General features: G+C 40.4%; 1 protein-coding gene and 1 long non-coding RNA gene across 2 annotated transcripts in view; one reads left to right on the forward strand and one right to left on the reverse strand.

Annotated features, from left to right (window-relative positions):
* The window catches only part of SCAF8 (SR-related CTD associated factor 8), a 184,087-nt gene extending 163,220 nt beyond the window's left edge, over nucleotides 1-20,867 (forward strand). The window contains exon 22 of the transcript XR_014691969.1: nucleotides 19,696-20,867. The gene's annotated coding sequence lies outside the window, so the exon portion shown is untranslated. The remainder of the gene's footprint in view (nucleotides 1-19,695) is intronic.
* On the reverse strand, nucleotides 4,571-10,659 carry LOC311435263. Its single transcript, XR_014692009.1, has 4 exons — nucleotides 10,482-10,659; nucleotides 9,836-10,044; nucleotides 6,024-6,411; nucleotides 4,571-5,904 (listed from the first exon to the last, which is right to left on the reverse strand). It is a non-coding gene; the product is annotated as an uncharacterized lncRNA (long non-coding RNA).
* Nucleotides 20,868-25,434: the final 4,567 nt, after the last annotated feature.

Here is a 25,434-nt window from a genome sequence, read left to right on the forward strand (position 1 = left end):
ATGGGAAGTTTGCCATCAATCTTAATGGGACCAAGATTTTACACATAGTGTTTTAAGATGTCTTGACTGTTTACACAGCATGTGTAATCATTTCAGGATTCCTTGTTTTCTAGGTAATAGTGAAAGTGTTAGGTATCTTTTTAAATTACCTTAAGAAAATAATATAAATATTTTACAGTATGAAGTTTCACCTAGTTATAGCAAATTTTGTATTGATTTTCTCAAAACTTCCTTTCTTTAATCTACAGGAAAGCGAGCTTTTACTGGCAGACTATCTTTCACTTAAGACAAAAATTCACAATACATTATTGGTGAAAGTAGTTCATTCCTTTACTGCCTAAAAAAACAAATGCAACTGTTTTATTTTACCTAGGTATTTTTCTACTCCTGTTTTTTGATTTTTTTAGTTATTTAAATTTATTTTTTTTGTTTGTTTGTTTTAGTTATTGAAATTTAGAAAACTATTTTTAAGAACAGGCTGTTACAAAAGCTAGTTTCTGCACTGTATTTCTTTGCTACTTAGGTGAAGTAGCTCTTTGCCAGCTATATGACCTCAGTGTACTTGAAGGTTAAATTGAGGAATGGACCAATAAAACCAAAACAAAACAAAAAACAGTTGTAGAATCACAACAATGTTCTCTAGGTTTCTGTCTTGAAATAGCCCTGCTAATTTCTCTAGTGGGTAAGGAAAAAAAATTGCAAGCAATTTTCACCCTCACACGTCATGTAATGTACTTGTGTGCACCTCTGTGTATTCACACTCCTGTAGCATAATTCAACTTTTTTTTTTTTTTTTCCCTAGGAAATAATAGCATAAAAATACCTCATAGTGATTCTTAAACTAGAACACTAATGACAAATCTGTTTTTTGTATATTTTGTAAATATTTTCTATATTTATTATATTTGACTTATTTTCTAATTTCCAATAAAGGGCTGCAAATGAATAGTAGAATATTGAGCAATAATAAAAGTAGGCTGATACTTTTCTTCGTTTTCTGACCATTTTTAGCTGGCAAAATTTGCTTAGACAAAATGCAGTACTCTGCTGTGCATTCAACTGAACCCTCCTGAGCTATGTTCTAGCACTTCCTAATAAAAATCCCTGCTAAAAAGTTATTGAGCTCATCTGGCTTCCAGAACGTAGTTTTCTGTTGCATGCTGGCAAAGCTGACTATTTTGTTGTCTCTGATGGTACCTTGCTGTACCCTGAATTACGGACAGGACAGGAACTGAATTTTTATCTGTGTACTTGTCACAGCAAGGGCTTGGGGGGCACCAGCAAGTGCCACAGCAGGAGGAGCACATCCGAACGGGGCAGGTAGACAAAGGAGAAGACAAGAAAGATCTGGCATGAGGATTACTGTGATTTCTTTTTTTTTTTTTTTTTTTTTTTTTCCACGTGCCTTTCTTTTCCCCAGCCATTACTTGAGCATTTACCACACATTAATCTTCAGCTTTCTTGTTTTCACAGCCGCTGCGAGTCCCCCCCATCCATCCGTAGCCATTGTAGGTGAACCATGACAATAGTAAATGGTTAATACCTAACAAAAAAATATTTTCAGGTGGCAAATAACCAAGTATTTCATAGCTTATATTCTTGTTCACCCTTCTTTCCTCTCAAGACCAAGAAACCATGTTGAGAGAAGGATGTGTTTTTGGTGTTTGCTCATTCCCCGTGTCAGCAGCATCTGGGTTCTTTCAGGAGCTCAGCAGATTGCTGCACTAGAAGTTTAGGAAATGATTGTAAGATGTCTGTGTTGTTTTATTTCCTGTGTGTCATTTCCTGTGATATTTCTACAGAATAGCCATTTCTGTTGCACATACATAAATCACCTACACTATAATGCTGCCATTGAAAATGGAGTAGTACATTACACACATGCACATACAATTAGACTGTAGTACTGTCTACTCATGTTATTAAATATAGTTAACATAGTGAAAAAATTCTGTAAAACCAAAAGTGAATTCCCGTAGGAGTAATGAGGAAAAAATTACAGATATTTGCATTTTAGATTTTGATAAGTTTAAATGTATTTCTGTCTTCTGAAATACTTTTGGAACAAGTTGACTTTTTAACTAATGTGCATATCCTCTAGCTTTCACAGGCTGTAATTTCTTTACTGTTTTCTTTGTTCTCCTCAGAATATTTTTCATTTCTTCTTAAAATAGTGTGAATTTAGATCAAAGTATTAGCAAATAGCATAGGATTGGCCGTATACCCAGAATCTCAAAATCAGTATTTATCCAGACTATATATAGCGAATTGATTAAAGTGGTTTCAGGTTTTGTGCAAGTCAAGAAGCTATTTATGTGCATTGGAATAAAAGCTGTAGTGTTGAACAAAGTTTTGATTATTCACAGAAGTTGGAAGTGAAAAGATATGTGATTTCCAAGGCTTTTGTAGAATCAGTAGATGAAGATTTATTGTAAAATCAAGGAGATGAGGAGTGGGTTCTGTGGACTTCGTGGGGAAAACCACAGAGAATGAAGTTGGCGTGAGATTTTTTTTCTCTCTCTCTTTTAATTATTAATATATGTATATATATATTTCTGGGCTAGAAGTGATAACTGTGATCATCTAGCTTGATTTCCTGAGTAACACAGATCACACGACTGAAGCTTTTTTCTTTCTAAGGAAACTTTGGTTCACATATTTTTTGTTTGAAAAGAAAAGAAAAAAGAAAAGAAAAAAGAAAAGAGGCCACATTTTGTGATAGATTGCTTAATGATCACAGTATTTCTGTAATTCCTCCCCAAATCGTGTTTTGCCTCTGCTGAAGGTCAATGCAGCATTTTCCTAAATGTCCCTATGAACCTGACCCCCCATGGCCCTTTCTGGGTTCTTTCAAGACGTGATGAAATAAACCATGTATGTTGCTGTACCAGCTGCTGCTTTTCTGCATATTTGTGGCCAGACAATCCACAAGGTGAAATGTTACTGCTGAATTAAGTGTGCAGCCTTTAAGAAGAGTTGCAGCAATATTGTTTGGGGTACCTGAGTCCCGTCCTTACCTTGGCCATTCTTTTGTCCAGAGGGACTTGGTTTTCCATATGTCTGTCTCTCTTCTCCCTGGCTTTCCTATCTTCCCCGCTGCTCTGGATTGGATAGCACTTCAGCACAGCACTTCTGGATTTGTAAATGAAAAGCCCTGTTCATTATGGTAATATGCCCTGTGTAATTGTTTGAACATGCTTTGCCAGGCAGGAGCAGGTGGCATTCATCAGTAAACAGCCTGATTTTTGAACTAGTTATGATAGCGTAAAATTGTAATAGTTTCCCTAGACAAAGTCTTGGCATCACTGAACACAGGGGGGATTTTAGCATCAAAGAGATATGGGCCAGCATTCATCTACTGTTGTTTTTTCCTTTTTCCCCCTGCCCCTGGCAAGTTTGAGGCAAATTTGCCCCACTGGGACAGAGATTGTAGCCTGTTTGTATTACTGACTGTTGCCTCCTGTAATAAAGTTATGTTTATTAACAGTCCCTTTCAGAACCTTGTCTTTGGATAGTCAAATTTTGTAAGATTTTAAACCCCAGGTTTTATTACTGAAAGGGTTTGGAAACAGTAGTCACAAAGTCATCACCTTTGTCTAGACTCTGGAAAGAAAAGAGCAAGTGTCACACTATCTACTAAGTGGTAGGGTTTTTTTTTTTTAGCTAAACTGTAGCAAAGTAGTCTGTATTTTTATTTCATACAGAAAACTGTGTCACGAAGATCAGTTTTCATTAGACAAAGTAAGTGCAGAACTGTACTGTCAGCTAGTGGATGTTTTTTTCCAAACACTTCTGCAAGAAGTGTATGGAAAGTTTGTGCTATGACTTTTCCCTAAACACAGTCTAAATGTGAAAGACCTATTTTAAGGCAAATAGGGTATTAAAAAGTTTCAAAGCCGTTAGTCCTAAGCAGTGCATTATTTACTTTGAAATGATTGCTTTTGCCTGTTTCCTGTAAAAATGGATCCAAATTGCTGACACTTGCAACAACCGTTTTTTGTTTCATTTTGGCATAGTGAGTTACTGGAGACTTTTAGGACCATTGTAAGGTACAATACGTCATTTCCTTTCCACGTTGCCTTTTTTGCTAATTGGTCTGTATGTGTAACCTTCCTAAAGTAACTCAGTCTTGGAAGTCCTTATACTTAGAAAGGTTTCCCTGACATCTATACAAAGGTTTCCTTACTGAAAAAATCAAGCTATTTCTTATCTGTTCTTGATGAGGATGGCCAGCAGCTGATCCTAAATCTGTTTCAAAGTAGCCTTTTATGTATTGAAAATATATTCTGGCTTCTATTTCTCATTCTCTTTTCTAGGCTATGAATACACAATTTGTTCAACTTTTCACCTAGTTCATGTTTTCTAGACAGATTTTTCTGAATTATTATTCAGATCCTCTGATAACTCCAAGAATGTGTTGTTTCTTTTTGTTTGTTTGTTTAGAAAATTGCTACCTCCTATTGTTTTGTGTTGTTGTAGCATCATTCCCACTTCCTTTGTGCACACCTGAAAAAAGATGTATTAAAAGAAAAAACAACAAAGATAATGATTTGCACGAGGAGAACAAATGTACATTCATTTCCATTTATTTAAGAGCATTATTTGTTTTCAAAACTGCTCTCACAACTTACCACTTTTTTCTACCTATTGTCATCATGGTGGTTTTTTTTCTGTAACTTATTTGTAGGGTGTGTTTTCAGACAAATGGAAAAAGATGGACTTAGTTTTGGTTCTCAGTAACCCCAATGCAAAAGATATAAGATGGAGTTGTTATTTTGCTGATAAAGATCAGGAACTTGTCACATGTTTGGAGGAGTCTATTGCCTAAATTCAGCAACAGAAAATGCAAAAGCACACAATGGAGATATAGTTAGCTAAAGAAAAGGAGGATGATGAAGGGGTATAATTGCAAATTATGATGCCTTCACCTGTTTAATTGGATGTGGGCAGTAACATTTCTGCACCTAACCCCTACAGATCAAAATTCCCTCCTCGCACCTTTGAAAATGAGAGTTCAGCCTGTTGCTCTGTGGAGTTTCCACTTGAGAAAAAGCATTTGGATGCTTTTGTTAAGATACTGGGGCAATTTGAAAAATGCCACTCTGTATCAGATGCGGCAGGGAGCTGGGGTGGTGAAGGGTGTGGCTCCTGTGTCTCCTGAGCTCTGCCTGGGGCATGAGATAGCTGCAAGCAGCCCTCGGATCAGCTGGCGGGAAAGGAGGTCCCTCCTGGGGGTCCCCAGAAGGGTCAGGGGCTGCAGGGCTGGGCATGAAGCGCATCGCTCCACTTGTCCCTGTGCTGCAGTTGCCTGAGGATGTGCATCACCCCTGGAGCCTGGATCCTCCTCTGGTGGTGCTGGAACAAGTCCACTCCCGTCCTCTCTATTTTCAGAGCAAAGAAAACCCAAACCAAACCAGCTTGGGTGTCACAGTGCCTTTTGCCTTGGAGGCTTTCCGTAGAGAGGGAGGCAGTTAGCTACAAATAACTGCTGCAGGGGGAAACTGGTCTTGATTTAATATCTGCTCTCAGAGCTTCAGTAACTCTCTCTTTGATGGTTCATATTGAATGCTTCACTTTACTTTCTTTAACTAATTGTTACAGTGAAAGAAAAAAATAATTGTTGTGACAGAAGCTGCTGCTACTGCCAGTCAGGGTGGGCAGAGGAACTTGAAGTCCAAGGATGCGAGTGGGAGAAAGCCCACACAAAACCCACAGGATGACAGCATGGCCCATCTGGTTGTCTCGCAGGCTTCAGCTCAGATGTCCTCAGCTCTCCTGCTCAGAGAGGTTTGTAGCACGTAGTCACAGCAGAAAGTGTTACCCATACCCCAAAGGCCAGCTTGCAAAAACCAAGCGATGTGGTGAGGTGAGCACCCAGGGTGGCTGTGATGGATGTTTTTGGTGCTGGTGAGAAAGTAAGGGAGGGTGGGAAAGGAAGGTGATGGATAAGAATGACTAAAAAGGAATCCAGGAAGCATATGAAAGAAAATCAATACACCATGTAGTTTGTATTTTACACTTACCTGAGCTAAAGGGCAACTATGAGAGTAGTTTCTGGGTAAGAGCCAAAGCTTGTATGTAATTTGGACAGCTCGACGGCACCCCCTCGTTGCTCAGGTTGTAATGAACCTAAATGGCTAGGTGAGGCGGCACCAGTAAGGGTTATTCTTTTTTGAATTTTCAAGTAGACTTTTCCTTGAAGAGAGGTGGCTTTTGTGCAATAACGTCTGCACGTGCAGATGTTTCTTATCGTCTTGGAAGAGGAAGTAGGAGAGTTATTTCAAGGCAGACAGGATACCCTTATCTGGTGCTCTCCTTTTTCCAATTACTGCAAGATATGCGACTTGTCACTAGAGAGGAAAGGCTTATTTCCAGGAAAAGTAGCAGTTGAAAATGTCAATGAATACGTTCCTGGAAAAAACAAACAAACAAACAAAAAAAAACCACTTCGTGAAGTAGCTTGTATCTTGTACTTCCATAGCGAGAAAGGAGGAATGAGTGTGTCCTGGCTGCAAGATTACTCAGAAAGGATAGGCTAATTCAAGCACCCAACTATCTGTGGCTCTTGCTCAGACAGGGTGAATTAGCCTCTGAAAGGCCTGTGTCATTCTGTAACCACAGTAGGAACGTGCATCGCTGCTTAATTTGTAAATTTAGCCCAGGTCAGAGGAAATGAACCCCCTTCACTCCCTGGACAGAGGGATGATGGGGACGATGTGCAGGGCTGATGCCATGCCTGCACTGCTCCTCAGCCAGGCGTGGGCTGCCTGAGTGTGCCATGGGCTGTCTCCGTAGGAGTGAATCCGGACCTTCGCGTGCTGTTCTGTTGCTGCACAGATGGAGTCAAAACGGCATTTCAGACTGGAGTTGTTTGTGGCTTGCCATGGTTCAGGAAACCCTGCAAAATTAATATTGTTGAGTTCTTGGACGGTGCCATTTCCGTCACTTCGGGAGCCATTGTTCTGGTGTGTGAAGTGCTGGAAAGCATTTGTCTGACACAGAGATGGCACACAAACATTTTGTACCAGGACTGTTGCTATTTTTCCTTTTTTTTTTTTTTTTTTTCTTCTTTTCTTATGACATTTTTGTTTTGCAATCTCTCTTTCTGTGCTCCTTATGGGGATCAACCAGTAGAGTTTAATCAAACCCCATGGTTAACGCTGATTTGTTTTTCCTTCTTCATATAAGAAAAGTTTACAAATTGCCAAGGTGCTGCAGTGAGCTGTTTTTATAGACTACAGCAACTTGTTGACATGTTGCTGTAGTCTATAAAAACAACAGCAAGCTTAAGCCTGCACAAAGCAGTGGGAACTGATGACTAGAAACTGATCCTGAAGGTTCATATGTTGCTGCTGGATTCACAAGAGCAAACCTCTCCCTTTTTTAGATGCAGAAAACTCCTCAAGTACTAAGCACTGCCTTTCTGGAAGTTTTTCTCAGCAGTGATACAATTATCAACATTCACGAAGATAACAAAAGCCTTTCGACAACATTCCTGTAAAGCTGTGAATCACACCTCTGTTGAGATGTCTCTTGATACACTGCATGAACAGCAATGCTTAGAGATATTGATATATATAATTCATCTTTGATTTGCAGAATATGCTATCTCTATTAGGCTAATGATGCTGCTATAGTTGAGGTTACATGCTATATTTACAAAGAAATAATCCTGTTTGTGGGGCTGGCCTCGTTAGACCTGCTTGTTAATCAAACAGTTTTAACAGCTCCTCCCAGATAGATTAAATAACACTCTTTTCAATTTGCAGTCAGAGGAGTGAAATGTAATCAAAGCTGTAAACCAATGGTATTGAATTGTGTATTTGAAGCTGGGAGCAGCTTCCTGCATAGGCAGTCTTTTGAGAAAGTCTTTGTTTTATGTGTGTTTTCCATTTTTTGTAACTATAGTTTCTCAAATCCTCATTTGCTATGGTGAAATCCATGTAAAACCAGAATTTAGGTACTTGTTGTAGGACACTAGAAGACCTAACGTTTTCCCATTTGCTTGTATAGCAATAGCTGTGTTGGAAGGCAGTCTTTCTGTTATCTGTTGGGACTGTGTGCTTGAGCTGATGTGCTGGAACTGAATGTTTCTTGTGAATTATTTTGAAACGTTGACAAGGACATCGTGAGTCTGAATAGACACTGTGGTTTTCTTCAGTGAAATAATTATCAAAGTAGTGGCTCTAGCTGTCTGTGGCATATACTTGCCTCCATCCCCTTCCCTCAGAAGACCCTAAATGTAGATTAATTGATGTGGTTCTCAGAAAAGGTGAAACCAAACATGTCACACGAGGAGGGTGATTGTGTGGCTCCATTGGCCTGGGGGTGCGGGCATCAAGCAGATGGGCACCTTGCTTGCCACAAGATCTGGAGGCACAGCTGCTCTCTGCTTTTGTGGGTCCCTGCTGGCTCCCTGAGATACACCCCGTGTCAAAGTGGAGAGGAGTAAAGAGTCTCAGTGCTGTTTTGTTTAGCTTCTCAGCTAGTTTTTTTTTTTCCATGGGATTGCTTGTGGGTTTCTGTGTGGGGTTGCACCACTGAACCTTTTCACGGGTCCCATCATATTCTCTCTTTTTCGCTTCCTTTATTCTGTCTCCTGTGGCTGATTATTCTTCCTTTATTCTGTCTCCTGGTCTTCCTTTTCTTCTCAACTACATTGGCAAAGGTTTTCATTTTAGTGAGTCTTGTTTGCAGGCAAGGAGCACTATTCCCCTGCCTGCCTATGTACTCAAAAGTCAGCTTCAGGCAATATGCTCTTTTACCCGTGCTTACAGTGCAAAACGTGGAAGTGTTTTGAAGTATGTGTTCTTTGTACCTTTGAATGAGTAAACAACAACACTTTTACTTTCTGAGATAAAATTGTGAAAAAGATTGTCACTTTGTTTCTCAAGAGGTTTCAAACAACTGAGGAGCCTGTGTGGAATGGGAGGTGAGAACAACTCTTAATGAGTTGTTAGGTAGATCAAAAAGATAGGTTTTCCAGGAATTACACCTAGTTGAGATATGAACTATGTGAGACCTACCTCAACACATGCAGTGTGTGAGCTGCTCTGCAGGAGGCCAGGTTGGGTGGATTTGTGTCCCACACTGGCAGGGGGAGATAGCAATTTTCACCTACAGCACAGAACATGCTGTTTTCTTGCATAGGCTATTTGTACTTCACAGATATTTCTCCTGCTCGACACCATGCAAAACAATGGTGTTTTTTTCCATGCTTTCTTCTCTCTTGGGCAAATGTTTGTGTTTAAGCCTTGATTAGTTAAAGTACTAAGGAAAATTAACTGAAGTAGAGCCTGCCTGTTTCAATGGCAAAACAAAACATGAGGCGGTTTGAGTGGAACCAGTATTTATCTTGCCTCACAAATGAATGCTCAGCTAATACTCTGCACATTGTTATTGTTTTCTTTCCTCTTTAGTTCTTTTGGGTGCATCAAATGCCTTAATATGCAGCAGGCATCATCAAAAGATAGCCTGACTAGCAGCTGCTTTCAGCAACATTTCCATATTCTTAATGTCTTTTTAGTAGATTGGTTGAGTAATTTCAGCAGAAAGTTTCCAGCAGATTGAGGTTCGCCCTTAGACACACATTGTATGTATTTAAACATTATCTTTTCTCTGTTTCTCATCTACTCAACAGAAACGTGTTTTCCCTCTGGTCAACTTTGCAATCTGCATTTTTAAAAGGGGATATCCAACACTGGTAATGTTACCTCTGTTATCATCGCTATTCATTAACTCTCAATAGCACTAATTGTTCTCTTATTTTGTGATCTGTAACGTTACCCTTCCTTCAGCCCAAACTGGCATAGAGCAGAGCACCTCAATCACTTACCTCTGCAGGACATGAGATGGAGGGAACCAAATCCCCTCCAGGCGTGAGGGTTTCTTCCCTTGCAAAGGCTGTGATGGGGCTTTAAAGACAAGAATGCAAAGACCCTGTAGCCTTGTGTCTGCATGCTCTTCTTCAGGATCCCTGGGCTTTCATCAGCACTCCAGGACAGCTCTCAGACTCCTCAGGGATCAGAGGACGACATCTTACTTCTGATAGGAAGATAGCAGTGTGCATTGTTTAAAATAATGAAAGGAGGATTTCAGTGGGGCCAGTCAATCTTGATACCCTCCTAGCTCTGGCTCTACATTTGGTCCTAGATCTCTGTTGCCTGCAAAATGCATGTTGGCCTTTTCTCTTCCTTTTGTTGCAGCTCAAAGGCTGCATTTTTGCCCTACCAATTTCTTTTGATCTGTGGAAAATTTGAGATCTTCAGCTTTATTGTTCGCTTACAAATTCACCAGAACAGGGATTTTGCTGATACAATCATGAAAATCCTGAATCAAATGTTCAAAATGTGGATTTAAAACTTAAGCCCGTCCCATTCCCCCGCCCCACAAGCCCCAACACTTGAGAAAAAAAGACACAACAGGTAAATAAGCTTTCATTAAAGGTCTTGTAAGTAGTTCAATTATATGTGTGTATTTACCTGGTAAGCATCTGCGGAAGTTTCTGGGCTCTGTCCCTGTTGTGGGCTAGGTAGCTGTGTAGTCATCAATTACAAACACCTCCATGGCTGAGCTTTGATTGCAACCCTGCTGAGACTCCCACCAGGCACGGACGTGGTAGCTGGAAGCCCTTGCATGCCTGCAGGATGAGGTACCCATGCCCTCTCCTGCTGCCATCACAGAGCTTTGTTCCTGGGATGAACTCTGACCAACCTTCCTGGGGCCATTCAGGCCATACCCTTAAAAATGTGGGGGGTGGGATGGGCTGTAAAATCTAGTTAATAAGTAGTCTGTTTTTACTGAAGGCATGACATGCAAGAATCTTCTTTGTTTCTCATCCTAGTCATACTAGAAATTGGCACCACATACTTTTCTTTCTCTCTATCTCTTTCTCTCCCTCTCTCTCCCTCTCTCTTTCTTTCTTTCTTTCTCTCTCTCTCTCTCTCTTTCTTTCTTATTTTATTTTATTTTATTTTATTTTTTTTGGTTCTCCTCTTTCAGTCTCAGATTATTCCTGCAAATGAAGAGGAAATAATTCTGACAATCATTTATTGAAGGTAGCTAATAAAACAATGGAAGGATGTAGGCTGAGGCATAAATGAGATATTGTGACAGATGTAGATGATTATTAACCAGCTGATGTTTCCGCAAAGTCTTCTAATCATAAACACAGTGTGGAGCGAATCTGGGTATATTAATAGCAAAAGTTTTATGGAAAATCTGAGTGTGTGCTTTTTCTTTAACTTTCCATTTCCTGTTTTAATTGATAGAGTGTGAAGCTTTTACACACACAAAAGAAAAAATTTGGAAAAGATTATTTTGCATCTGTGACATTAAGTGCACGGTACAGGCCAGAAACACGTGGAAGGAATTCTTGAAAAGGGCTCCTATTATAATACTTTTTTAGAGATGTGTCTAGTGACAAATGCTAAACTCAGTGATATAATAAAATGGCTGTGGAAGAGGAACATCTATTTGTGTCTATGCAACCTATGTTTTCATGTGACTTTGTGAGAAAGGGGAAGATATTATCAGAGAGAGATCATTATGCTGTAAAACTTGTGGGATGCACTTCCAATTTTTCTCTGGCATTCTACCAAATGTCCTCTCATTTAGTTTTAGTCTCATATTGTCCTTTATTTTGTTTTGGGAAATACAATGCTAAGCTTGTACGGTAATCACTAGTTGGAGTTGAAATCCTTTAAATGTGCACCTTTCTTTCTGCAGTTCTGCTACAACTTTGGCGTATCTCCCTCATTCTCTGAATTTAGGGAGGGGAAGAAAGGTTAAACAGAAATTACCCAAACAGAACCATGCAAACTCTATTTAACATCTTACACCACATCTCTGCAACTATTATTTTGAGTCCTGATACCGTTTGCAAAGCATAAACAATTTGTTTGCCTTACAGCAGCTGGAATTTTTAACATGTAAAGCGATTGCTTGGAGTGGGGATAAAATAGAGCCAAAAATGTTGAGGAGGGGAAATACTGTTACACTGCTATAATGCGTGAAAGAGACAATATAAATGGCAGTATCTGTGCTGTTTTAATTATAGTATACATTTTGTCTCTATCAACCAACCAATTTCAAATGTTTTGTGACATGAAGGGCCACATCTGAAAATTTGGAATAATGGAAAATAGTATACATTTAATCAAAAGGTATGGACAGGGACCAATTTATCCCCTGGTTATCCCCAGCAATCCAGAAACGTGGTATAAAATGTAGGCACATACCAAAACACCAGCTGAAGGTAACAACAGTGTAAATAACGCTATATGCAAGGTGAGAATGTATGTGGGGAGATCTTCATTACTCCTTGAACTTCTCGTTTTAAGGGCAAAACCCAGTGGGATAAAGAGCTCTTAAAGCATGCACTTGTGCTTTTCATGAAGGTGAGGCAGGGTTGGGTGGCTCTGAAGAGCCTGTTGGCTTTAGCCCCCCAGTAGATGCTCCTTGGGATGGTTGAGGACGTCCATTTTTCTGCTACTGCGGGCAACTGTTCTGGGGAGCAGGGAGAGGAAGCTTCTCTTTGTTGTCCCCCCTCCAAGCTGTTGAGTGGATGATTAAGGAGGAGCAGTCGTGCAGAGCGGAGGGGACCCGACAGTGCCAAACTTGAGGCAGATCTGCAAGGAGACTGACAGGTATGCAACACAGCAGCAGTTTCTTTAATGGCAATTAATGCTTATGGCCTCTCTTAGTTTCAGATCTTGTTTTGTGTTGACTAATTAAATTTATTATTCTTGATGTTACTTGTTCCTTTCTTTCCTTTTTTTTTTTTCTTTTTTTTTTTTTTTCTTTTCAAAGCTGTTGCTCTGCTAAAGAGATCTGCTTAAATTAAGCAATCTGTGCCAAGTGAAATCACTCAATTATTGGTGCTTTTTGGTCTTTCTTTTGGATAAACAGAGCCTTCCTGACGGCGAGGCAGTTCCTCAGGAATTCCTTTATGGTGAATTAGACAGGGCAGTGATGAATAACCCAGGGCAAAGGACACCCTGAGCAGCGAACCAAATTGATTACATAAGCCTTCAGCTAACTTCTTTAGGGTAATTTTGGATGCCCCAGTATCCCCTAAGGCATAGGTGGGGCCCAAGCTCCCCCCAGGGGCCTGCTCTTGTTAATGTTTTCTGCCATGTTAGCTGCCATTTCTCATGCAGCATGCCTGCAGCAGCTTTAGAGGGCTAAAACTGGCTGTGCAGTGAATTACAGATCTGCAAGAAGGGCCAAGAGCTGGAGCTTTCTGCTCAGTGATGCTCATTGCCTGCTGGTGTGCGTGGTGGCAGTGGTGATACCACTTTGCTGGGGAGTTTCAGGTAGCCCCAGGTTGCCTGCTGTCTATTGCCATCCTGCTGGTGAACAGTGAACACGTCATAGCAAGGATTGTTTTTACATGGACTTTATTCAGTAGCAGCCTAATATGCTCTCTGCCCTGTTGAGAGACTTGTAATTCTTGGCTTTTTTTTTTTTTTTTTTTTTTTTTAACATTAAATGATTCTGGCTATTTAGGCTATCACCCTAATAGCAAGCATCAAGCCTGCCTCAAGGGATGTGGAGCGTGATCATCCCATCCCCACTGTATCCTGCACGAAACTAACATGGTTTCTGATCACTTCCTTCGGAAGCTAAAGTGAATCAGAAGTTATTCATTGCACATATTTTTCTATAATCTACTGTACTTTCCTCTCCTCTGCATGATCTTCTCAAGATTCCTTTAAAATATCTCATCATTACCCATTTGCTTGGCTTGGAAGAAGCCCTGGCTTTAACATTGAAGGCTGTTCCCTGCTGCATGCACTGGGGATGTGATCAAAGACGTAGTGAGAAAATGGGACGTGGGACTGGGTTCAGAGCACGATGGTCTGATCCATCCGTGTTTGCAGTGCTGCGTGCTTTCCTGATGAGAAGCTATGGCAGCACTGTCCAGTGTTTTCAGGGATGAGCTGATGGAATGTGCTGGTTATCATGGAGTGAAGGGCAGCATTTTGCTTCTTCATAAATACGAATGAACACTGTATCATGAAATAAGTGTTAAAGTGAATTTAGGAGTATATCCCCAGTGTTACTTCCCAAAGAGCATGGACATGGAAAGAGCAGTCTTCCTTCCCTTGCTACTACAAGTGGCAGCGATATCACTGTGGAGGTTTGCAGACAGTTTTGCAGTAGGCCCTGGGTACTCGTTTCTTACCTTTTTCTCTGAAAGAAGAGTTTTCAAAGGGCACCAAGCCTTGGGAGTAACTTCAGGTCACAGGCTTTAATAAAACCTTCACCTTGGATGCCCATATAGTACAGAAATTCAGTGCTTACTGAGGAATTATTTGGATCTTTTAATTTTTATTTATTTATTTATTTTTGTTTCTCCTTTTTGTTTTAAATGAAGTGTTCCAGGAGGGAATAGGAGAAGCAGCAGACGGGATATGCAGGACAGCAGTTCATATTTCTGTTCCTAGGCTCACTGGAGGCAAATTGGCATGCACAATTTAGATTTACTCTTCATTTCCAGCTTCTTGAAAGTAATTGCTACTTCCAGTGAAAAGTCTCAAGATACCAGCAGATTCCTAGTTCCTAAAAGGGTAAATTTTTATTGGAGGAAAGAGGAAGGGAAAGCATTTCAGGCAGCTATATTTTCATTGTCCTGAATATACAAAAGGGAAGTGGATTCTCTCTGATACTGGGTTCTCCCTGCTTCTGGATTTAAGTTCTCATATGCTGTGAAAATATTTTTTTATGGGGGGGAATATGCTTCTCTCCAGTAAATACCTTATCAAGCTGCTTTATCATTGGACTTGGACAAGGAACTACTCTGCTATAGATTTTACATATTTATCCTGGGATTGGTGGTGCTTCTTCATTCAAGTTGAACAGAAGTGGGAGATGATGTGGGGTGAGACAGATAAGGGAGAAAAGCTGGTTGGGACACAAAGTCCATAGTCTATCCAGGTGCATTTTTTTTTGTTGTCATAACCTTATGTAAAAAGTCATTCTGATACAGATTCACAGGTTGCTTGGTACAGAGGTCACACATGGAAGATTTTGTCACATGCTAAATTTTGTCTTCAGTTTCTTTGCTTCTTAGTGATATTTCTTGGAGAAGCTTATAGAGGGAGCATGGGAAGCTTGGCTGGGCTCCGGCCAAGGAATTGCAGCTGGTCTCCTAATTACAAAAAGACAAAATGATATACAGGCCTGTGGGGATCTGTCAGACACAGATTTATTGGGCAGGATGGAGTGGGACTTAAAGCTATCACCTCCTTTCCATCACCCCCTCCCTATACAGTGCACGTGCTCTGAGTTTTGTGGTACTTTTGCAGCCATGTGAAAGTCATCATCTGGAGTGCCATTATCATCTCTTTTCTCCCTGGTTCCTGCCCAGTTTGCAGCTTCTCCAAGTCCCAGTTAATGGCTGCATAACACAGGAAATAACATGTAAAATAACTTTACCCATTCCAAAACTAGGAGTTCTGTAGCTCAGGACTGTGAAGTGATGATAGTCTGATCACCTTGTCTGTCTCGTATAACTCCTCAGACATCACTAAGAAAAAAAAAATACATCAAGGTTGCCACTGATGAAAACAAGAGAAGAAGCTGCATGTGCTGGCTGCTGGCCCCCAGCCATCCTAACGTGTGGTCACTGCAACACCAGCCAGCTGGAACAGTCTGAAAACAAAAAAGTTAAATTCAGAGAATAAAAGTTTGTCAAAAGTGAAATGTGTTGGCTTATACTGGTTTCTGCAGACCCTGGGCTCCCAAACAAGTTGTCAGGGCAAGGTCTGGGGAGGAGGAGGGAGAGGGACCAGACAGTATTTGGAAGTCCCTGGTCTTTCCTGTTCAAGGACTCAGGTTCAAGTCTTTCATTTATGGTAGGGTCAGGAACTGGGGCTCTCGGATCCCAGAGGAATGCACCTGCTCCCTGACTACTGAGATTTTGACACATAGGCAAATACCCTGACCTCACTTTTTATGCAAACTGTCAAAGAATTTCACAGTGAAAAAGAGAGGTTTTTTTTTTTTTTCTTTTTTTTTCTTCCATGTAACTTAGTAAGTAAAAAAAAAAAAAAAAAAAAGTGGGGAGCAGAACTTACAAGGAAAATGGACAAAACCACGCAAATCACTTGTTTGTGCAGTTCCAAGCTGTAGCTAATGGCCCTGGGGCTCCTTGCTGCATGTGCCCTGCCAGCCCAGCCCAACCTTCTCACAGGTAGTGCTGGCAGAGGTGCTGAGTGAAGGGCACAAGATTTGCATTGTTCATCTAATACTGTCATATCTTTGGGGACAGGGAAAACTCTCCAAGGCTAATCTGAAGAAAGCTTGTAGTGTGGGAGTGAAATCCTGGCTCTGCAGTGAGGGACCTCATACTCACTTTGGTCTAACCAGGATTTCACCTTTAGAAATGTAAAGGAAAAGGAGAAATTGGTAGTAGGTGATATTTATTTTTTTCTGCATTGTTCAGTATAGTGTCAGATCTTTTATTCTTTCTATAGAGTATGAATAGTACGAAAAGAAGTCTTACCCTCACTGGTTCCCAGCCTCAGTGGTTCCTCTGTTCAGAGAAGACTGCTGATTTCTTTCCCTCTAAGTCTGTAACTTTTGACTTCTAAGTAGCTTTTCTAGAATTTGGTAATATATCCAGACATCAGAAACCAGTCTGGTCTCCAGTCTCGCTCACAAGCCTAAACGTTTAGAGCTGGAAAGTGCTAAGATTTATATGCAAGACTTACTGCTCGTTTTAATAGGGTTGTGCACATGTTGGGACTTAGTTTTGAGCATTTTTAATACTGTCTTTTCATATGCTGTATGCTGCTTGCTCACTCGAAATTGAATGTGTATGTGTTTTAATGAAAAAGTATGCATCTTTTCAAGTGTGTCTGGTAATATACTTGCTGTTATTCAAAAGAAACTGAGGGAATTAACTAATGAGTTATCTACTAAAATAACATTTATTGTAATTGGTGGGGTTTTAATGTACCTTTCCTGTTATGCGTCTCCAAGGAAATTGTAAAAGTTCATAATTGTAATTTAATATTAACTTGCATTAAACTTCTTGAAGTTGCCATGAAGTGAAAAGGTCAGAAATGGAGGAATTTCTTCAAAGAAAAAAAAAACAAACAAAACAAACAAAAAAAAAAAACAAAGGAACTTTTAAAAATGAATAAGGATCAGTTAAGGGGATAGGACATGTAGGATAAAAGTGTGTTAAACTTGTGCTTAAAGTACTTTTCTGAGGTTTTCACAAATGGAAACTGAGTACTCGAGCTGTGCTCTCTGGCTGCAGTATTGTGGAGTGCATGTGCCACCCGAACATGTGTTTTTCAAAGCCAGGGGAGCCATTGCATATTATGTCATTCTTCATTTCATGACACTGTTGATGCAAACCAGGACAGGAAGCCGGCTGGGATCACGATATATCACTTTTGTGTGTGTGTGTGTGTGTCTCTTCTTGCTCTCTGGAAGGAAATAAAAGCATTAAAGAAAAAAAAAAAAAAAGAGAGAGAGAGAAAAGCAGACTTTGAAATCTAAGTGGATAAATGCTTTCCTTGTGAGAAGAGAGAGAGCATGTTTTCTTTAGTCTTGCATACAAGGTGACTCGGAATGACAATAACAACAACAAAAAAAAAAAGAATAAAATGAAAAGTAGCATTAAAAATTGTTTTATGGCTACTATTCTCTTTTTGACCTTGCTGCCTCGCTGTGATTACAGAAGACGCTGACCGAGAGATCTCAGGACTTACAGCTTCCTGGGATTGTCCCTCACAGGGGTGAGGAGCAAAAGGATAACACTCCATTGTGAAACATGTGCCAGTGTATTTTAAAGTGTCCTTAAAAGACTTTCCTTTGGACATAGTCAAGGGGGTTCAAGAGGCCAGAGCAACAAATAGATATCATTCCTTAAGCTTTTTTATTTTTTATTTTTATTTTTATTTTTATTTTTATTTTTATTTTTATTTTTTTATCCCCCCACCCAGATGAAAGTCAGTGGTTGTTCTTGTTGGTAATGTTTGCTGTTTAAAATACCTTTTGGTAAAAAATTTAAAATGCCTTTTGGTGCCTGTTTGCTGTTTGGGTTATTTACATGAGGAAATGGAGTGACGTAAAAAATTGAGAATTTCTTTGTGGAAGCATTGTTCCTTTATGGTGAATACATATATCAAGTGAAGCAAGTCCAGCAAGCAGCTGGAGTGAAATGGTAGGAGGCAGTACGATTGATCTTCTGCTCTCCCTTAGAATCCCAGTCCCCCTTCAGCTGGCGCTTTACTGAGAAAGCGCCGCCTTGATTTATCTCAGGGCCAGGGCAAATGTCTTTCTCTCAGTGACCTTGGATTTCTGCTGCCTCCTCCACCTGCTGGCTGGGCATTTCTGCCTGGATGTGCTCGTCCTCCAGCAAGCATTGAACCCAGCTGCTGACTGGCCTCCTTCCCACCTGTATCGCCAGCTGTGGCCTGTGCTGTTCCATGGTGGAAGCCTTGGAAAGGGAGGGTCTGGGGCTGCCTCCTCACGCAGTGTCTCTGCAATGAGGCCCCACGACCAGCTGCAGCTCTCGTACAAGCACGGCCGGGTAAATGCCATCTCATCTGATGTTTATTATGCAATTGCATTACCTTCATGGGTGGCCCGGGGAGGGAAGTGGGAAGGGAGGACAGAACCGACCAACCCATTTACCTCCCCTGTGGGGAACCAGAGTTTTAAATGGGAACTCATTTTTGGAAAACCAGAGCAGCATCTGATGTCTCCAACTGCGGGCTTCCACTGTGTTCAAGTCCCATATGGGTTTGGAAAAATGGCTTCAAAAGCATGGGAGGGTTTGGAGCTCCTTGTGCTGCCATTTTGAGGGTGACCTATGCATGGTGGTAGTGGGTGTGTTTGTTCAGCCTTTAAGGCCACAGAGGAGACCAGCATGTCTTCTGATTTTTGCTTTTTAGTTCTAATTTGGAAATAACAGTTTTATTACATTTTTCTCTTTTCATTATCTGTTGCTGAAATATTCCTTATAAAGATCTGTAAGAAGAACTCAAATGTGACTTTTAGGTTAGAATCAATGGTAAAATCAAAGAGAGGACTTGATGGTTTGAGTGGTTATTAGAATTCCTTAGGAGGTGATCCCAAGGTATTAAATTTGCTTTTCACTGGACACTAGTTGTTTTCCTAAAGGTGGCTTAGTTCCCCTTGATTATTTACCAAAAAAGGAATTACATTTTGGAGCTGAGGAGAGTAATTGTACTTACCTTTTTGCATATCAACAAGTCATGTTATACTGATTCATTTTCATGTAAACATTTGTATGATTGTAACTAATTTTAGCAAATTCTTACTTTGACACTTTTATATGTACAGTATATATATACACATGACATTTTCATGGCTTGTTAATCTCTTATTATTTGTGTCAAATTGTATTTTTTTGGAAGCTGGACTTATTTAAAATGGATAAACAATATATTTGTTTTAGTTGGCTGAGTGGGACATCTTAAATGTAGTGGCTACAAGAGGAGAGTCAAGTAAGTTTATCAAAATATTCAGTTATTTAGCTGAACTAAAAAAGCTGGTTCAAAAAACCACCATCATTTATCATCAGATCTCTCTTTAATTTTTACCATTATGATAGGTAGCAGTCGTAGCAGTCAGGATGTGACTGTAAAATGTCCTTTTCTTTGCAGTGATGAATACCCTGTTGAACAAGCGTGATTTTCTTTTTTACAGAAAAGGGGAACAACCATATTTAATGAAAGCTGCTGCTGAACTGCAGTTTTGCACTGCTGATTTTGTCCCCGGAGGCCTGCTGCAGTAGTGGACCAGTTTCTGTCCTGGCTTTTTGCTGGTACATGATGGATATAACTAAATTACATGATGTCTGGAAACCATGTGCTGTTGGACAAAGGGGAAGTTACTGCAGAAGAAATAGTGCAAGTAGGACAGCAACAAGTATTTGGGACAGAGTTGAGGAAAAATGTTAAAATTTGCCAGGTAGAAGATGGTTTTTAATGTAGGTTAAGAGTAGACACTCTAAGATACATAGTCTCAACACTAGTAGTTTATTTTTCTATTTTATTTTTTTTAACCTAATCTTGGCTAAATTAGTTGCATTAAGAGCTATAGACTCCCACACCCTCAACAGATGTTCAGTGAAAACTTTATGAACACCAAGTAGTCTGTGAACTTACTCCAGGTCTTGACAACAGCTTTATGGACTGATTAATGATCTATGTTACTGTAGGTGTGGGTTGCCTCTTCTGTATGCTGGTGGTGTAACTAAAGCTTCCACAGATGTGTCTTTTCAAAACAAACAAACAAACAAAAAACAGGGATGAGCTGTCTCGAGGAAGAGCTTCGTATTAGAAGGCAAAATGAAGAACTTCCCTCTCTAAAGCTGAAGAAGGAGGAACGTATATGTTCTGTAGAGCACCAACTTGCTGCTCTTAAGAACTATGTATCTCAAATTCTTGAAGCAGGGAAAGAGCAGAAGAGATAACACACATTTAACGAGGAAAGATAGCTGTGCTAGTTACTTTAAGGTAGATAGGATTAGCTATGATGGATTAAAATGATCAGATTTGGATTTTACTTTAATACAAGTAAGAACCCAGACCATGTCTTTGGGGAACCCCATCTGGTTTCAGGCATTTTTATTGGGAAAATGAGAAAATTTTGATACTTTTGTCATCTGTTTTGGGTATTTTTGGGGAGGATGGGGAGGTTTGCCACAGTTTCAATTTGTTCACTTTCTAGAGTTCCTGTCTGATTAATGTTCTGCAAGTGAAATGTTTTTGTTTTGTTCTCCCATTTGTCAGCTTTTTGCTGGGTGTTCTAAGGGACAGAATTAGCTTGAAAACTGAATGCTCAAGAAAAAAAAATAAAAAAGACTTTAAAGTTCATCATTTCATACAGCCTTCATTGCCATCAGAAAAATCTGACATGACTATTTTTTTTTCGAAAGAAGTAGAATGATTTTTTTTCCTGCTGTTCCCTAGCTGACTTGCACAAGTCACACAAATCTGCCACATGCTCTTGAGATGCAGGCTTCTCAATTCACATATATATGCCAGTGTACTTGCAAGATCAGCCTACAGCTGACAATATAGAGAAAGCAGAGAACAGTTGAAATGGTGTAACATAGATGAATGCAGTGGAAGACCCAGCTTTCTCCATTCCCCACCATTTCTGTCTTTGCTACAGAATACTTGCAGAGATTTCAAGGGAGTTATTACTGATATAAAGAGGCTGGTCAGGCATCATTATGGCGTTCTTTGTCAAGTAAGTGGTCATGTAGGTACTAGCACCAAAATTACTTTAAAATACTATGAAAATGTGCCTTTTTCTTTCAAGAGGAAAACCTACTATCCGTTTGAAAGAAAAATCTAGCACATGACCTCATGGTTTAGAGCCAGCAAACCATGAATCCATGAGGCTTTGTGCTTAGTTTTGCTGGGAAGGTGCTCATCCTTTTGCTATTTTAGCCCCCAGTTCTGGTATCGATCTGGAGCCTGCAGTCTGTGGGATAAAGTTACTGTTTCATCTGTCACCTCATTTGGATCCTAAATGGCTACATCACCTCATACAGCACAAAATAACAATAGAAAACAGAAAAATAATACTGAGCAAGACCTGTATTATAAGGGAAAGTGAAAGAAACTTGTGCTTCTAGTCCCAAGGGAGGAAAGAGGAAAAAGCAGTACAATGGCTGAACAGTAAAAGCAAAGCACAGGAAAAAGGTTGCTGTTTATGGGCTTCCTAGGAGTAACTACATAAAGCTCTGTGTGGTATGAGAAACACAATAATATAGAAAGAAAGGATAAATTGATGGTTCTAAATATAAATGTGTGCATAACAGAAGAGCCACACAATGCTTTTCTCCTGTGAAATTGCATTTCCAGGTTAGTAAATGGTACTTTTGGTATCACCAGAAATTCCATTTCCCAGATTAATGACATGGTTTTCTTAGTCCGTATTGTATGCTTGCCAGAAATGCCATCCTCTGAGTCTGTGCTTTGAACTCAGGTATTTATTTAACCCAGCTTCCAGGATTTTGAAAAGACTGGCTTCCTCCCGATTATTCTTGAGACAAGCTTGTTTATAACTTTATTTTCTCAACCAATAAGAATAAATGGCAGAAGGCAAAGGGGAGACCAGATCTGCTATTTCCACTTCTTGTTGCACAAGAAGTGATTTACCCAGGAAGCATCTCTCAAGAACCTTCCTTCTGCATTTATTTACCTTGGTGCAAAGCAGCTGTAAAGTGCCACATGTTGTGATGGGTCAAATTTGATGCCCAGCCTGCACTGGCAGAATAAGAGACAGTAGTCTCTAGAGACTACTTTGTAAAGAGATGAATTTTCTTCAGGGCAACAGAGTTTGATTTGTAATCCTGTCTTTAGGAAATGCATCCATTTGCATTTATTCTTAACTTCTTGTATTTCCAGGTCAGCGAGGAAAAGGCATTTTGCCTGTTATTGCCAAATAATCTAGTATGTTCAAATAGGGCAACTGCTTTTGTTCATAGTCTGTAATGACTAGGAGCCACCACAAAAACCCATAGGAAGCAAGCATGAAAAAAGGCACTAAATATTGGTGAGCCAGTGAGCTACACTTACCAGCTTGGGTTCATAACTGTGTGGGGCTTCTCTCCATGCCAAGAAAAGGGGCTTTGGCCCTGGGGAAAGCTAGCTGTGGGCCAGAAGGCTCGAGTCAGACTCCTGTGAGGGGCTGGCCAGCATCTCCATTTTCCTATCAGCCTGTGGCTAGCAAGTGCTGATAAACATTCGGCTTAAGGGCCTCTCAGCTCCCACTGCCAGACCATGTGAAGATATGTTTCTGTTTCTGTTCTTGACTAAACATCCCAGAAAGTCTGGCAGCCGTGGGTGTGGAGCTTTGAAAAATTTCTGGTCCTCTTCCTTCCCTTCCATGTTTTTCTGACAGCACTTCTGAACCCTGCCTCTGCTGCAGCAACAGTTCTCTTAAGCAATTGTGACAAAACCAACCCCAAGCACAACAAACAGGCTGTTCCCTCTGCCCTTCTGTCCCTAAACCTGGCATGACCCTAGGTTAGTTGGCCATTCTCATTTCCTAGGAATGGAATTGTTCATAGTTTAAATCATTTTTTTCTTCATGCCTTGACAAAGTTTCAACTCAAAAATGCTTGCAATCTCTGCAAGCCTCACCGCTGAGCTTTCTCCTTGGTTCATGTTGAGGTGTTGGCTTGGTTGCTGTAACAGCTACAAACTGTGTAAGTGGAGTTAATCTGGTTTATTAAAAACAGCATGCTGTTGCCACACTGTCCCTATAGTTTCACTCAGCTCTTCAAATGCTGGTTGGCCTAACAGCTGTCCTCACTGGGGATGACTTTCTGCCTCTTGGGATGTTGAGTGCTGGCAGTTGATCTAAACCTTACAAATACAGACTAAAAAATAAAGGGTTCTGTGTTTGATATATGAATGTGCACACACACAATTTCATAGTTATCAATCTTAGCAGTTCGTTGTTGCAAAACGGTAATTCACAAGAACATGATGCAGATTTTGAGTTAGACTTGCTATTTCCAAAATTTCACACTTCAAGAAAAGGGTGTTATTAAACACATTAATTTTGAACGGTTTTGACCACTTCTAAAAGTAGCAATAGGTCCACATTAAAATGTTACATTGAAACCACTTGGAAAGTGTAGAGCTGAAATGCAAACTAGACTGTGGTTTTGATTTATTCCAGACGCAATTAAGCGAAGCCTTGAGATCCAGACATTCCTAGTTTTTGAATATTGTTCAAAATCGAGGTCCAGACATGAATCTTGCATTGGAAGGATGACCAATTTATATATCACTGGAGGATATTTAACAAGATTTGATTGGACCTGGAAGGTAATGACTGCTTAATATTTCTGATGAATAGAGAGGAGCTGAGGATTTCCTGGGGATGGCCCTGAGGTCATCTTGCATTTCACAAATCCAGCCAGCAAGAAGAGCTTGTAGAAAGTCTCATATGTTGCAAAACTAGAGTCATTCTTGATAAACTTGTTATGTGATGAATGTGTTGGGTGAGCAGAGTGTTCCTTTTTCTTTGTATTTAGCACAGTTAGAAAGGATGGTGGTTTTGCTTTATTTAAAAGTAACATTTCCCTTATTTTTCCTTTATCTCAAATTTGCAGAAAAGTAAAGAGGTATTAAGCTGAATTTAAACCAAGGCAAGAGTTATGTTTTAATGTTTTGTCTCAGTGTACCTTGCCAGGCAAACATAAAGTCAGGAGTGCGACATCTGAAGTTAGGCCTATTGTTAAGGACCATACTAAAAAGAAGTCTAAAAGCAGATCTGGGTGACTTCATCCTCTGGGTACTTTCACTGTTTTTGGCCTGAACCAAAGCCCACGGAAGTCAGTGGGAGCCTTTCTATTCTCTGCGCTTGGCTTGGATCAAGCTCTATCTTCATAATATCATTATGTCATCAATAATATTTCAGGAAGCTGAAAGGCAGCTTGATAAGGTGGGAGAGAACAGGCAGGACTCTGAAATCACTGCTTCTGAATAGACTTCATGTGGGGTTTGAATGTTGTTTAGACAGAAACTTCGGAAAAAACAGATCTGCTTCTGCAAATTGCTTAGGGATACTGAAGTCAAAGAGCATCCAAACATTGCTTTGTGGGTTGCCTTTGCTGAGAATAGAGTTAATGTTTCGCTATATATGGAAAAATGCTATAGAGTTCCCCTCTGGGCCTTGCATGGAAAAAGTGAACCAGCAGGAACGTTAATTGTAACCCCCTTCTCAGATGCCAGGAAAGAGGAAAGCTTCCTTGAGGCTGCCATACCCTAACAAAATATCCTGTTGAGGTCAAGAACTTTTTTTTTTTCCTTCCCTGATCCAAGTTTTCTACCTCAGGCAAGGAGAAAGGAACTCAAATTAGAAAGAAAATAGGAAACAGAAAATGCCAATGCTCTGCTTGTTAATTCACACAAAACTGGGGGACATGAATGGGTAAAGGCTTGCATCTTTCCTGCAGTTTTCGTGATTCAAGGGAAAAGCTCCTTGCCTCTATCCCCAGGAGATGGATAAGAGCGTGGTGCCTGTGCCTGGAGGCAGATACAAGTGGGGCTGGGCTGGGACCAGCCTATGCAGAATTTCAGAATGACCCAGACGTGACCAACTTCTGCAAATGGAGGTATAAAGGATTACATCCTTAAGTGGCTTAGCTTTGAAGGCAGTAAGCACAGGCAATGAGGACCTCAGAAACCCTCCAGTCCCTTATTCCTTTTTGTCCCTGGGCCAGGAGCTAAAGCCCAGCTTGGCTGCCCCCCGTGCGGCTCAGACTAGAAGTGAGAAAGGATGCCCTATGCACAGTGAGGGGAAGAGGAAATCCCTGGCCACATGACTTTGTGCAGATGGTCTCAGGCTTCTAGCCTAATCCTGCACTTTTGTTTCATGGGAGAGACCCCACCTCTGCTTTGCCTGAGTGTAAGC

Source organism: Aythya ferina (assembly GCF_964211825.1).
Source record: "Aythya ferina genome assembly, chromosome: 3".
Classification (NCBI taxonomy): Eukaryota; Metazoa; Chordata; class Aves; order Anseriformes; family Anatidae; genus Aythya; species Aythya ferina.